The 14,724-nt window shown below is 38.9% G+C and overlaps 1 pseudogene; it reads left to right on the forward strand.

Annotated features, from left to right (window-relative positions):
* Nucleotides 1-6,193: 6,193 nt before the first annotated feature.
* Nucleotides 6,194-14,724, forward strand: part of LOC128052098 (casein kinase I-like) — a 108,914-nt pseudogene continuing 100,383 nt past the window's right edge.

The following is a 14,724-nucleotide window of genomic DNA, read 5'->3' on the forward strand; positions in this document are numbered from 1 at the left end:
AATATTATCATCCTGTGGTTCAGTTGCTAAATCATGTCCAACTCTTTGAGACCCTATGGACCATCACCTGCCAGGCTCCTCTCTCCATGGGACTCTCCAGGCAAGAATACTGGAGTGGGTAGCCATTTCCTTCTCCAGGGGATCTGCCTGACCCAGGGATCGAACTCAGATCTCATGCACTGCAGGCGAATTCTTTTACTGACTGAACCTCCAGAGAAGCCCAATCATCATCCTAATAGGTGCAGAAAATGTATATAAATTTTTTTTTTTTAAAAGCAGAAAAACACACCTTCCAACAGTCTAGTAATAGAAGGATATATCCATATCTAATAAGTAGCATCTGTATACACATTCATCAAAAATCAAACTTAATTATAAAAAGTTAACAATCTTGCTCCTTTGAGATCCAGAGGAAACAAGGATCACTTGAATTTGATATTGTTCTTGAGGCCCTTACTAGTGCAATATGGCAAGAGAAAGAAATAAAATACATTTATAAATAAACTATATCTTATAAAATATGAGAATTAGAAGACATTATTTATATACATATGCTTAGTAAGTAGAAAAGATGAACCTACAAATAAGTTACTAGAATTTATGTGTACTTAGTAGGAATGCTGAATAAAAAGTAAATTGCATTACAATAAATCAGCAAAAGCTTAGTAAGAAAAATATTATAAACTTATTACAGTACAGAACTATATTATGTTAGTTGGGTACCTAGGCTAACTTTGTTGGACTTACAAACAAATTAGACATATAAACATGCTCTTGGAATGGAACTTATTCATATATGGGGGATTTACTGGAACAAGCTCTCTTCATCAGTAAGAGTGAGATGGCAGGTCACAAAACAGCAGAAGATGTTTGCAACATATGAAAACAAAATAGCACTCCAAATATATAAAGAGCTTTTACAAATCAATTGAAAGACAACCAAATAGATAAATAAGCAAGCCACATGAAAAAAGTCACCAAAAAAAAAAAAATCACATGAATATTCAAATGGCCAAGAAACCTTATTAATCTGCAAGGAGATGAAAATGAAAACCCCAATGTGATATGAATATATACCTACATGAATTTTGAAATTATAAAGACTCAAAAGTTAAAAGGATGTGGAGCAACTGGAACTCTGGTGGTGATGCAAATAAATTCAACCACTTTGGAAAAAAGATGGAATTACCTAGTAAATTTGAAGAGTAACATATCATAAAACACAGCATTTTCATTCTTTGTGATGTACCCTAATGCTGATTCATGCCTATTATATGTCAGGAACTCTCCCAGGAGTTTTGTAAACCTTAATTTTATATAAACCTATGAACCTATGAACTCTAATACTTCCTATGTTCCTTCATAGGAACCATGAATAAGTCCTATGGTATTATTTTTCCCATATTTGGAGCAACTAATAACTAAAGTCACATTGCTAGCAGCAATAGAGGGGAGGTTCCAACTTAAATCAACCCAAATTCAGACCTCAAGAATGAGCATATATTTCACTCATTTGGTATGTATGTAATTATATGAAATAGTCACTATCCTAACATACTATATGTATCTCCCTGTCTTTTCTAAAGCATCAGCAGCTGCAGATATGAGAACTACCTCTTGGTCTTCAAGTGAAATAGACAAGCAGAGCCAAGGAGCTGATGCCTTTCTGATCAGCCCTCAGCAATGTAATGGACGTTGGATAATAAATATTATCTTTTCTTCCTCTGGAGTAGATCACTTTAAGCTTGTTCCACATTATCTCCCTGAAGTCTTCAACAAAACCAAGTCCTGGCCTCCTGCTTTTCTCCCATCCCTGTCTCACTTCCACTCTCCTACCAGGCCTAACTGGGATCAACTTCCAAATAAACCACTTGCCCTGGAGTTCTTCTCTCCAAGTCTGTGTTGGAACAACTCAAAAAGCCAACTTTACATAAAGATAGTAACCAACTTCTTATATGGCAACATTAAATATCTTAAATCGCTGTGAATCATTTGATGTTGATAACATACGTGCTTGTGTCTGTGCTAAGTTGCTCCAGTGTGTCTGACTCTTTGTGACCCTTTGGACAATAGTCCACCAGACTCCTCTGTCTATGGAATTCTCTGGGAATGAATACTGGAGTGGGTTGCCATTTCCTCCTCCAGGGGATCTTTCAGACCCAGGAAACAAACCTGCCTCTCTTACGTCTCCTGCACTGGCAAGTAAGTTCTTTACCACTAGTGCCACCTGGGAAGCACTTAATGATACCATATTATTCATTATGCATTGGAGGAATCAATCATTAATGAAATTATCTCCCTTCTTTCCTAAAATATTCCTCCAGAAGTTAGCCAAATGTCTAAAATTTATACTACTAAAATGTATTATTTTGGCATTAAAGGAATAGTTTTCAAATTACTGAAAGTAGCACAGATCTTATAGAAGAAAGCAATACAACTTTGTAAAACAACTATACTCCAGTTTTTTTTAAAAAGTAACATGGATCTTTTTTAATTAAGCAGAACCCCTATATATAATTAAGAGAAAAATCATGATTCTCTCATGAAAAAGAATATGGGGGTTTCTGGATTTCATGCCCTGGACTTTCATTCCCTTAATATCCCCCTAGAGAACCTGTAAACTCTAGTATATAAAGTCAGAATAGCTCTGAGTTTTGGAATTAAATTCCCAAGAAATTTTTTTTCATGTCATGTCATTTTTTCATGTCACTTGTTAAACACAAAATTCCATAGAAAGAGGAGAGAACTTTGACTGCTGTGTTGATGGAATTTAACCAGAAGCTTTGTTCTTTCTCTGTAATAAATAATACTGCAGAATCACTAACCAGTTACAGATAAAAAAACAAACAACAAAAAAGTGGCTCAGACTGGTGAAGAATCTACTGCAATGCAAGAGACCCATGCTGGATCCCTGGTCAAGAAGATCCTTTGGAAAAAAGAATGGCTACCCAGTCCAGTATTCTTGCCAGGAGAATCCCATGGACAGAGAAGCCTGGTAGGTTATAGTCCATGGGGTCACAAAGGCTTGGACATGACTGGGTGACTAAGAGGGTTGGAAACATGCCCCAAATAACACAGGTGATAATGCAGGAGCTGAGATTTGTTTCTATTGTTTGTCATTTCAAAGTTCATATATTTTATATAATTCGCTACAAGAAAGCCAACTATTAGTGAAACCATGGGGAAAAACCAGCAGAGTTACCTTTCTTATTAGAGTAATTGAGCAAATTACTCAATTCTGGAGAAATAACTCCAGAAAGAATGAAGGGATGGAACCAAAGCAAAAACAACACCCAGCTGTGGATTGGACTGGTGAGAGAAGCAAGGTCTGATGCTGTTAAGAGCAATATTGCATAGGAACCTAGAATGTTAGGTCCATGAATCAAAGAAAATTGGAAGTGGTCAAACAGGAGATGGCAAGAGTGAACATCGACATGCTAGAAATCAGCAAACTAAGATGGACTGGAATGGGTGAATTTAACTCAGATGACCATTATATCTACTACTGCAGGCAGGAATCCCTTAGAAGAAATGGAGTAGCCATCATGGTCAACAAAAGAGTCTAAAATGCAGTACTTGGATGCAATCTCAAAAATGACAGAGTGATCTTTGTTTGCTTCCAAAGCAAACCATTCAATATCATGGTAATCCAAGTCTATGCCCCAACCAGCAAGCCTGAAGAAGCTGAAGTTGAACGGTTTTATGAAGACCTACAAGACCTTTTAGAGCTAACACACCAAAAAGATGTCCTTTTCATTATAGGGGACTGGAATGCAAAAGTAGGAGGTCAAGAAACACCTGGAGTAACAGGTAAATTTTGCCTTGGAGTACAGAATGAAGCAGGGAAGGCTAACAGAGTTCTGCCAAGAGAACGCACTGGTCATAGCAAACACCCTCTTCCAACAACACAGGAGAAGACTCTACATATATACATCACCAGATGGTCAACACCGAAATCAGATTGATTATATTCTTTGCAGCCAAAGATGGAGAAGCCCTATACAGTTAGCAAAAACAAGACATGGAGCTGACTGTGGATCAGATCATGAACTCCTTATTGCCAAATTAAGACATAAATTGAAGAAAGTATGGAAAACCACTAGACCATTCAGGTATGACCTAAATCAAATCCCTTACGATTATACAGTGGAAGTGACAAATAGATTTAAGGGGCTAGAACTGATAGACAGAATACCTGACGAACTATGGATGGAGGTTCATGACATTGTACAGGAGACAGGAATCAAGACAATCCCCAAGAAAAAGAAACGCAAAAAAGCAAAATAGCTGTCTGGGGAGGCCTTACAAATAGCTGTGAAAAGAAGAGAAGTGAAAAGCAAAGGAGAAAAGGAAAAATATACCCATTTGAATGCAGAGTTCCAAAGAATAGCAAGGAGAGATAAGAAAGCCTTCCTCAGCAATCAATGCAAAGAAATAGAGGAAACAACAGAATGGGAAAGACTAGAGATCTCTTCAAGAAAATTAAAGATACCAAGGGAACATTTCATGCACAGATGGTCTCAATATAGGACAGAAATGGTATGGACCTAACAGAAGCAGAAGATATTAAGAAGTGGTGGCAAGAATACATAGAAGAACTGTAAAAAAAGATCTTCATGACCCAGATAATCATGAAGGTGTGATCACTTACCTAGAGCCAGACATCCTGGAATGTGAAGTTAAGTGGGCCATAGGAGGCACCACTAGGAACAAAGCTAGTGGAGGTGATGTAATTCCAGTTGAGCTATTTCAAATCCTGAAAGATGATGCTGTGAAGTGCTGCACTCAATATGTCAGCAAATTTGGAAAACTCAGCAGTGGCCACAGGACTGGAAAAGGTCAATTTTCATTCCAATCCCAAAGAAAGGTAATGCCAAAGAAAGCTCAAACTACCACACAATTGCACTCATCTCACATGCTAGTAAAGTAATGCTCAAAATTCTCCAAGCCAGGCTTCAGCAATACATGAACCATGAACTTCCAGATGTTCAAGCTGGTTTTAGAAAAGGCAGAGGAACCAGAGATCAAATTGCCAACATCTGCTGGATCATCGAAAAAGCAAGAAAGTTCCAGAAAAACATCTATTTCTGCTTTATTGATTATGCCAAAACCTTTGACTGTGTGGATCACAATAAACTGTGGAAAATTCTGAAAGAGATGGGAATACCAGATCACCTGACCTGCTTCTTGAGAAACCTGTGTACAGGTCAGGAAGCAACAGTAAGAACTGGACACGGTACAACAGACGGGTTCCAAATAGGAAAAGGAGTATGTCAAGGCTGTATATTGTCACCTTGCTTATTTAGCTTATATGCAGAGCACATCATGAGAAATGCTGGGCTGGAAGAAGCACAAGCTGGAATCAAGATTGCTGGGTGAAATATCAATAACCTCAGATATGCAGATGACACCACCCTTACGGCAGATGAAGAAGCAGAAAGTACCTCTTGATGAGAGTGAAAGAAGAGAGTGAAAAAGTTGGCTTAAAGCTCAACATTCAGAAAACGAAGATCATGGCATCTGGTCCCATCACTTCGTGGCAAATAGATGGAGAAACAGTGGAAACAGTGGCTGACTTTATTTTTCTGGGGTCCAAAATCACTGCCTATGGTGACTGCAGCCATGAAATTAAAAGACACTTGCCCCTTGGTAGGAAAGTTACGCCCAACCTAGACAGCATATTAAAAAGCAGAGAGAAAAAAAAGTAAAAAGGAGAGACATTACTTTGTCAACAAAGGTCCATCTAATCAAGGCTATGGTTTTTCCAGTAGTCGTGTATGGATGTGAGAGTTGGACTATAAAGAAAGCTGAGCGCCGAAAAATTGATGCTTTTGAACTGTGGTGTTGGAGAAGACTCTTGAGAGTCCCTTGGACTGCAAGGAGATTAAACCAGTCCATCCTAAAGGATATTAGTCCTGGGCGTTCATTGGAAGGACTGATGTTGAAGCTGAAACTCCAATACTTTGGCCACCTGATGCAGACAGCTGACTCATTGGAAAAGACCCTGATGCTGGGAAAGATTGAGGGCAGGAGGAGAAGGGGACGACAGAGGATGAGATGGTTGGATGGGCATTACCGCCTCAATGGACATGGATTTGGGTGGACTCAGGGAGTGGTTGATGGACAGAAGGCCCCTGTTCATGGGGTCGCAAAGAGTCAGACACAACTGAGCAACTGAACTGAACTGAACTGAAAACCTGAGAACTGTTTAATAGGCTGGCCAGGAAACAAAACCCAGCAAGTTATTCATATTATAGATTTTTGTTTGGCAAAGGAATATATTGATCCAGAGACAAAGAAACACATACCATACAAAAAACACAAGAGCCTTATAGGAACAGCTAGATATATGAGCATAAACACACATTTAGGGAAAAAACAAAGTAGAAGAGATGACTTAGAAGCTTTAGGTCACATGTTCATATATTTTCTGAGAGGCAGTCTTCCTTGGCAAGGTTTGAAAGCTGACACATTAAAAGAGGGATATCAGAAAATTGGAGATACAAAACGAGCCACACCAATAGAAGTGTAATGTGAAAATTTTCCAGAAGAAATGGCAATGTATCTTCGTGTGTAAGAAGGCTAGATTTTTTTGAAAAACCAGATTATGACTACCTAAGAAAGCTTTTTACTGACTTGTTTGATCAAAAAGGATATATGTTTGATTATGAATATGACTGGATTGGTAAATAGTTGCCTACTCTAGTGGGTGCATTCAGCAAGATCCTGCTCTGTATATCAAACAGAGGAGCACATCCACATGGAGGTAAGACACAATCCAAAAGTCAGGTTTGCTGTCCTCTTAGGTATGTAATGTCTTAACTTATTTCTGTATTATTTTCTCACTGTTTATAAATTTATTTTCTGTTTTATCATGCCCATACAGTTTTATATGTGCATGCCCTTGTTCATGTGTTTGCACACATGTTTGTATACACACTTTTACATATATAAATATATATATAATGATTGAAATACATATCCTTTTCTTCTATAAAAAGACTGTATATAGACATATTAAGGATAAAAATGCATATATTTTCAATAAATAGGCTATTTTCCCTAATATTCACATTAAATTTGTTTAATCATAAATCCTGATTAGTGGTGTTAGTATAAACTTTGAGAATATTGTTCTGTTACAATGGAAGTGTTTGGATACCCTGTTGGAATGAATTGTAATAGTAGTTGTCCTTTCTAACTGTAGTCTAGTTTAGTGTAATAAATTATTTACTGAGTTCTGTTAGTTGAAAGCTACTGCTCTCCACATTGCAGAAATGCAGAAGTAAGGAAAAACACATAACCTGTGGGAAATGACTTTGTAATGAGTGGTTAAGAGCTCACTGAGCCTCTGGAATCAATCAGACCTGGATATGACAGGTTACTCATTCACTCAAAACCTCAGTTCTCATCTATAAAATAGAAATAATATATGTTAATTAGTAGCATATAGTAAGCTTTCATTAAGTCTCAACTCTTATGGCTGGTGTTCCTGTTATCATTATTACAATAAATTCACAGGCAACTACATAACTGCAGAATAAATTCTACCATGGGAGATACACTAATAAAGTGCCATGAAGGATCATTGGAATGTGTAGGATCTATAAAGATTTTATGCAAAGGTGGTTTTTGAGATGGGCATGAAGAAAGAATGGAATTTTTAAAGGCAGGCTAAAGAATAAGCGAATTTTGGAGGGAGTGAGCATTAAAAAAATATAAAGCAAAAGTTTAAAAATGTAGAATATGTTTGAGGAGAAATAAGCAGTTGGTTTGGAGCAGAGAGCAGGTTCAAAGACAAGATATAGAAGATTCATTGAAGAGTTTGTATTTCCTGGGTAAGATAAATTGGAAACTCTTGAATTTTTGAACAACATTTTCACTCTCCTCTTTTTTGTGTAAAGAATCCTTACTGAATCCATTTTTGAAACATTTTGCTGTCACCTTGAATTAAACAGTATCTTTAGAGTTTTCAGTTATAACCCTTTTTGGAGAGCGGTAGTATGCTATCTTTTTTGTATCTCATCAGGGTTGAGGTGAGTGTTAAAAAAATAAAATCAAAGAAGAAACACAACTCACTAAAAATCATATTCAAATAAAATGCTATATTTAGGAGGTATTTATAATATTATGCTTTAAAGTATAGACAATTTTAAAAAGATTAGTTTTATAATTTTGCCTTAGAAAAACTGGGCAGTAAAGGGTGTTATACACAAATTACTTCAAGTATAAATTAAAAGCCACTGATAGCTTGAGTATTCTGATAAGATGCTTTCTTATTGAAAGAAATGCGAGAAGTGAAGACTTGAGGTATGTGTTTTATAAATCAGTTAATTTCTCAAATGTACGTTGAACAAGACCAACAATTCATGTTCTGTTAAGATCTCCACTTGAGCTATGAGATACCGTAATAAATGAAACTCTTCTTTTATTGTTGAATTAAATTATTCTTAAAATAAATTTAAATATTTTAAAGTTTAAAAATAAATAAATAAAAGCAGCAGAGCACATATACTAGGGTTTGCCAAAGAATGGCTTAGTAGTCTGAGAACTCACTTGACATTTGCAGTCAAGAATTTAAAGGTGGTTTGGTTTTTCTCACAAGCCTAGATTAATTGAATGCATGTTTGGAACAACTGGACCATCAACCAGTACATAGAAGAGTGGAGGAACTGAATTCAAGGTGTTATTCAGAAGTGATTGAAATGATGAATATTTTGGTGGGGTTTTGTGGATGATAAAGAAAGTGGAATTGATGGCAAAACCAATACAATATTGTAAAGTAAAAAATAAAATAAATAAATAAAAGAAACAAGAGGGAAGGGGGGCAGGACACAAGATTTAAAAGAATTGCATATACATGTACCCCAGTGTTCATTGCACCAGTATTTGCAATAGCCAGGACATGGAAGCAACATTTTGTAGCTCTCTATCTACAAATGGGTTAATAAAGAAGACGTGGTACATATATGCAATGGAATATTACTCAGCCATAAAAAACAACGAATTTGAGTCAGCTGTAGTGAGATGGATGAAACTAGATCCTGTTATACAGAGTGAAGTAAGTCAAAAAGAGAAAAACAAATAGTGCATATTAGCACGTATATGCGGAATCTAGGAAAATTATATCGGTGAGCCTATTTGCAGGGAAGGGATTCAGACGATGTAGTAGAGAATGGACCGTGGACACAGTTGGAGGAGGAGATAGTGGGACAAACAGAAAATAGAATCGACATATATACAGTACCACGTGTCAAATAGATAGCTGGTGAGAAGTTGCTATATAACACAGGGAGCCAAGCCTGGCACTCTGTGATGACCTAGAAGGGTAGGATGAGGGGAGGGAGGAAGGCTCGAGAAGGAGGGGACATATGATTGATTCATGTTGTTGTACGACAGAAACCAACACAACATTGTAAAGTGATTTTCCTTGAATTGAAAAATAAAATATAAAAGAATGACATAGCTTGAGGACACAACATAAACTGTTTAGAACCAAATAGGTGCAAGATGCCAGACCAGCTGACTTCCACTAGACCTTTAGCCTCAGAATAAACTCAACTTAATACAACAAACTAAATGGCACACCCACCAGTGACGTGACAGTTCTGAGGCCAAATATCAAGGATCAAAAAGTGGTCAGTGACCCAGTTCCTACACACTCCTACCTCTTCCCCCAAATTGCTGGAATAACCACTGCACTCATCAGTCTATGAATTTATCCAACTCGTAAAAACTAACCACACCATATTTTGAGGTTGCTCTCACCTTCTGAGATAGCCAACACTCTGCCTGTGGAGAGTGTTTCTATAAATAAATCTGCTTACCTATCACTTTCTGCAATGGGACATCAAGAACCTGAGTTTCATTAAGTCCTGAAACCAAGTGTGTGATCTCAGTTAAAAGGCAATGGATTCAAGTCCCAAACTGGGTTACATGGTTTCAGTAAGACCATGCATTGGAAATCCAAATGAGACTTAAGAACTGCTAGCGGAGTTAATTAGGATAAGTGAGCTGGAAGGCTAGGAACCAACAGAGTGAGAAGGGATTGTAGCTCTTCTCTAAGACATGGTGGCCTGATAGTGGAAGGTGTGATTCTGGGAAGGAGGTGGTGAGTAGGAGGAGAAGAGGCGCTCTACCACTGCTGCGTGGGCCAACAACCCGAAGCTGAGGCCACGAAGGCTGGTGGCCAGGGTATCGTGAACAAGGAGGCACTGGGAGAGGGGCACTACTCCATCCATTCCTCTGGCCTTCCCATCCCACCTCCTCCTCCAGCCTTCTTCTTACATGGTACTCAAAACTCTTTCCTTCTGAAACCGCATCCTGAGTATCCTCATGAATGAAATCCTACCGAACCTTTGCCTCTCCTTGGATTTCCAGACTTTCTCACCGACTCCGTCCCTCTGGATTTGCCACAAAATCACACATTCTCTCCTCCAGAAGTTCCCCAGTGACACTGACCTCCTCACTGCTCCCAAATGTGTCCTCTATTCTTCAACATTCTGAACTCAACCCGTCTTTCTATTAGATGCGGAAGCCTGAAGAAGCATCTACTTCCACGGGCCTGCTTTTGACATGAGCGGCCTCTGTGCTCTTTAATCTACGTTAGCAAAGTGCACCTATTAGGCTGTGTATGAGCAAGATTGCACAGATTGTGCACAGTTCACTTCTCCATGTTAGTTATGACTGCAGAAAGCACTCAGCACAGATCCTATCTGATTTATAGGCATAGATTTGAAAGGCGATAGCATTTCCAGGCAATCAATCCCGAAGAATGAACAAACCCAGGTACCCTGTGGCCTGGCATGGCCCCAGCTATATGAGAAGGCTACACCAGTCAAGGGCCTTGATCATATGGGGGAGGGGCATGCATCTCTTATATAGACCTCTAGAATTAAGTCAGAATGAGAGAACTAGGTCGTGAGTTGTTATGTAGTCACAAATAAAGAGAAATAGATGTCTCACCTGATGGAAATAGCAACTGATAACAAATACGTCAACTTTGATTTCCTGGGAAACATTATACTTTTTATACGCTATTTATTGTTTGCTCCAAAACGCGCACTTAAAGACATTCTTAAAGGGAATTTTTTTGTGTAGTCTGAACAATGTAAAACTGAATATGTTCTATTTTTGAACCCCTACGCATAACTGCAACAGGAAAAAGCTTTCAGATTAATCAGTAGGAGTCTTCCAGATTCGACAAGAAACTCGGTTGTTCTTTCTATGGACTCTTTTATAGCTCACAGCTCACTAGTTATGTGGGTTATGAGAATGGTGGTCCACACCCTGACAAAATACCACAATGCTGTCAGTAAGAACTCTCATGTCTCAAGTCCCTCTTCACCTGTTGTAATGAGACAGTGATGGAGTTTTGCTCAGGGGATGGGGGGCCAAACCCACTGAACTTGGATCCTCTTGTCCTTTCCTTCTCTGTGTCTGAGGTACTAGCTAGAATTATGCTGTTTATCAGAACTTAACCCTTGGTATTAACTTTGAGCACACTCCGTGAGATGGCCAGGGAAGCCTGGCCTGCTGCAGTTCATGGGGTCACAAAGAATCTGACATGACTTAGCGACTAAACCACCCTTGGTATCAACAACCCAAGGAATCCTGAGAGGCTCCTTCTCACATTAGTATGGAGTTCTCATTCATGCTGAACAGAGGAACCAATACCACCTCCAAATCACACAGTGTGATCAAACTCTGAACTTTATCTCTCTCCATCAAAGTAATGGGAAAAAAAAAGGGGGGGGCAAAAGCAAGCATGCATAGCTTCATGGATCAGAAATGGGTCAGAAACAGACAGAATTTGGGGCCTTAGACTGAATGCTGCAACCACACGCCAGTAGGCTTCAGAGGTAGAAACAGACTGGTATTCTCTTGCACTCAGCATGTGTTGGAGGATTAGAGCCAGGCTTGCTGCTTAACTCGAGTGCTGTGATGAGAGGCTGCTGAGGCTGATGTAAAAGCCACACCTGGGTGAGTCAGCTACTAGGCAATCACATGCATCCTGCCAAGCCCTGGACAAGCCAGGCTGCCTTAAGAATCTGATTTTATAAACGGATGATGTAACTCCAGGGAAGGAACCCCAAGCTATGTCTGTGGCAACTGTGGCCCATGTTAAGCCATGGACTGTGAAAGTGATAGCAAAACTGCTACAACAGCGATTTAACAGAAAAAACTAAAATTTGCTATTCAAGATGTGTTTCCCAACTAGAGTTCGGAGCACAACAGAAATTAATACTAACCAAGGAAACAACTATTAGAGTGTTCACTCCTGACTAATGAAGTAGAACAAAATATTAAAATAGCTACTATGTTTATGTCTTTGGAGAGCTAAAGGAAAGTGGGTCAACACTAAAAACCGAGTAATTAGAAGGAAAACATGGAAACGTGTACATTAAAAGAAACAAACAACAGTTTGAAATCTTGGAAATGACAGATGTGTTAGCTGCTCAGTCACGTTCGACTCTTTGTAACCTCCTGGACTGCAGCCCGCTGGGCTCCTCTGTCCATGGAATTCTCCAGGCAAGAATGCTGGAGGGGTTGCCCTTTCCTTCTCCAGGGATCAAACCTGGGTCTCCTCCATTGCAGGTGGCTTCTTTACTATCTGAGCCACCAAAGAAACCCAGTACAGACACTGACATTTTTTTTTTCAATTTATTTTACTTTACAATACTGTATTGGTTTTGCCATACATCAGCATGAATCTGCCACTGGTGTACATGAGTTCCCAATCCTGAACCCCCCTCCCTCCTCTCTCCCCATATCATCTCTCTGGGTCATCCCAGTGCGCCAGCCCCAAGCATCCTGTATCCTGCATCGAACCTGGACTGGCGATTCGTTTCTTACGTGTTATTATACATGTTTCAATGCCATTCTCCCAAATCATCCCACCCTCTCCCTCTCCCACAGAGTCCAAAAGTCTGTTCCATACATCTGTGTCTCTTTTGCTGTCTTGCATACAGGGTATTGTTTCCATCTTTCTAAATTCCATATATATGCGTTAGTATACTGTATTGGTGTTTTTCTTTATGGCTTACTTCACTCTGTATAATCGGCTCCAATTTCATCCACCTCATTAGAACTGATTAAAATGTATTCTTTTTAATGGCTGAGTAATACTCCATTGTGTATATGTACCACAGCTTTCTTATCCATTCATCTGCTGATGGACATCTAGGTTGCTTCCATGTCCTGGCTATTATAAAGAGTGCTGTGATGAACATTGGGGTACACACCTGTCTTTCAATTCTGGTTTCCTCCGTGTGTATGCCCAGCAGTGGGATTGCTAGGTCATAAGGCAGTTCTATTTCCAGTTAACATTTTAAAAAGCTTTGAAGGATAGAACAGACATTACCCAACTCTTTCTTTTTTTGGAAGAGAGTGGAGTAAATCAGAAGATGAAACTGAATAGCTCCTGTCTAAAACACAAGACAAAGAGGGAAACAATTGAAAATATTAATTCATGGTTGAAAAGCTTGCTGATTAATTTCCAGATAGGAGGAAGAACTAAATAACAGAATCATTAGAAATTAGCCTATTCATACTGGGGTGAAACTGAATAATGTCAAAGGTAAAAAGAAAGCTTAAAAAATTACCAGGGAAGACAGATCAACAAAAAGCTGATAATTAGATGATAGATTTTTAAATTAGTAGTAACAGGTGCCCGAAGACAATGAAATAACTTTTGTCTTAAAACCACAACTTGAAATCTAGAATTCTGTGTGTTGAATAGAAAGCATTAGTCAGAAAGGAAATCTTTGAATAGGAAAAAGGAAAGTACATCAAGATAAGATATTTAAAACTGATAGCTAAAATACATAAATTCAGGAAAACCTAATCTTGGATAAAAGGCCCCCACTGGCTTAGCAGATAAACAATCCGCCTGCAATGCAGGAGACACAGGTTCAATCCCTGGGTCAGGAATATCCCCTGGAGGAGGATATGGCAACCCACTCCATTATTCTTCCCTGGAAAACCCCATGGACAGAGGAGCCTAGCAGGCTATGGTCCAAAATGTTGAAAGGAGTCAGACATGATTGAACATGTACAAGTCCAATCTTGGAAAGGATGGATAACACAAGAAAAGCTGGACAGAATTGGGAAGTAGCTTCCATTTCTTTAAGCCCCACCCCCATCTAAGAACACAAGAACATTTGACAAATCTTTATTACCTCTTACTTGACTTTGATTTGATAATTGCCCCCCTCACCTTAGTGTAAAAGTATTATAATAGGCAAATCCACATCAAATGAACCAGACAATAACTGGGAATTAAACTGTAACCTGGAGAAAGGTCCAAAAGGAAATGTGAAAGGATTTCTTTCATAGACCCAGAAGTAAGTTATGTAATATATGTAGCAAAAGGGTTAGTTTGATTTTTAGTGCTTGCAAAAGGCAGATTGGTTCACCAACTTCATGTCTGGAAGAAAATCTCAGGACTCAGGACTCAGGATTAGGAAAATCCAGTTTCCCTATTCTGAGGCTCTATGAAGGATTCAGGGCCTTTCCTGTTGGCTCAGATGCATTAAAGAATCCTCTTGCAATGCAGGAGACTTGGGTTCGATCCCTGGGTAGGGAAGATCTCTTGGAGAAGGGAATGGCTGTCTACTCCAGTATTCTTGCCGAGAAAATCTCATGAACAGAGGAGCCTGGCGGGCTAGTCCATGCAGTCATAAAGAGTCAGATATGACGGAGAGACTAAGCACACACATGCCC

This window comes from Budorcas taxicolor, chromosome 8 (assembly GCF_023091745.1).
Source record: "Budorcas taxicolor isolate Tak-1 chromosome 8, Takin1.1, whole genome shotgun sequence".
Taxonomy (NCBI): domain Eukaryota; kingdom Metazoa; phylum Chordata; class Mammalia; order Artiodactyla; family Bovidae; genus Budorcas; species Budorcas taxicolor.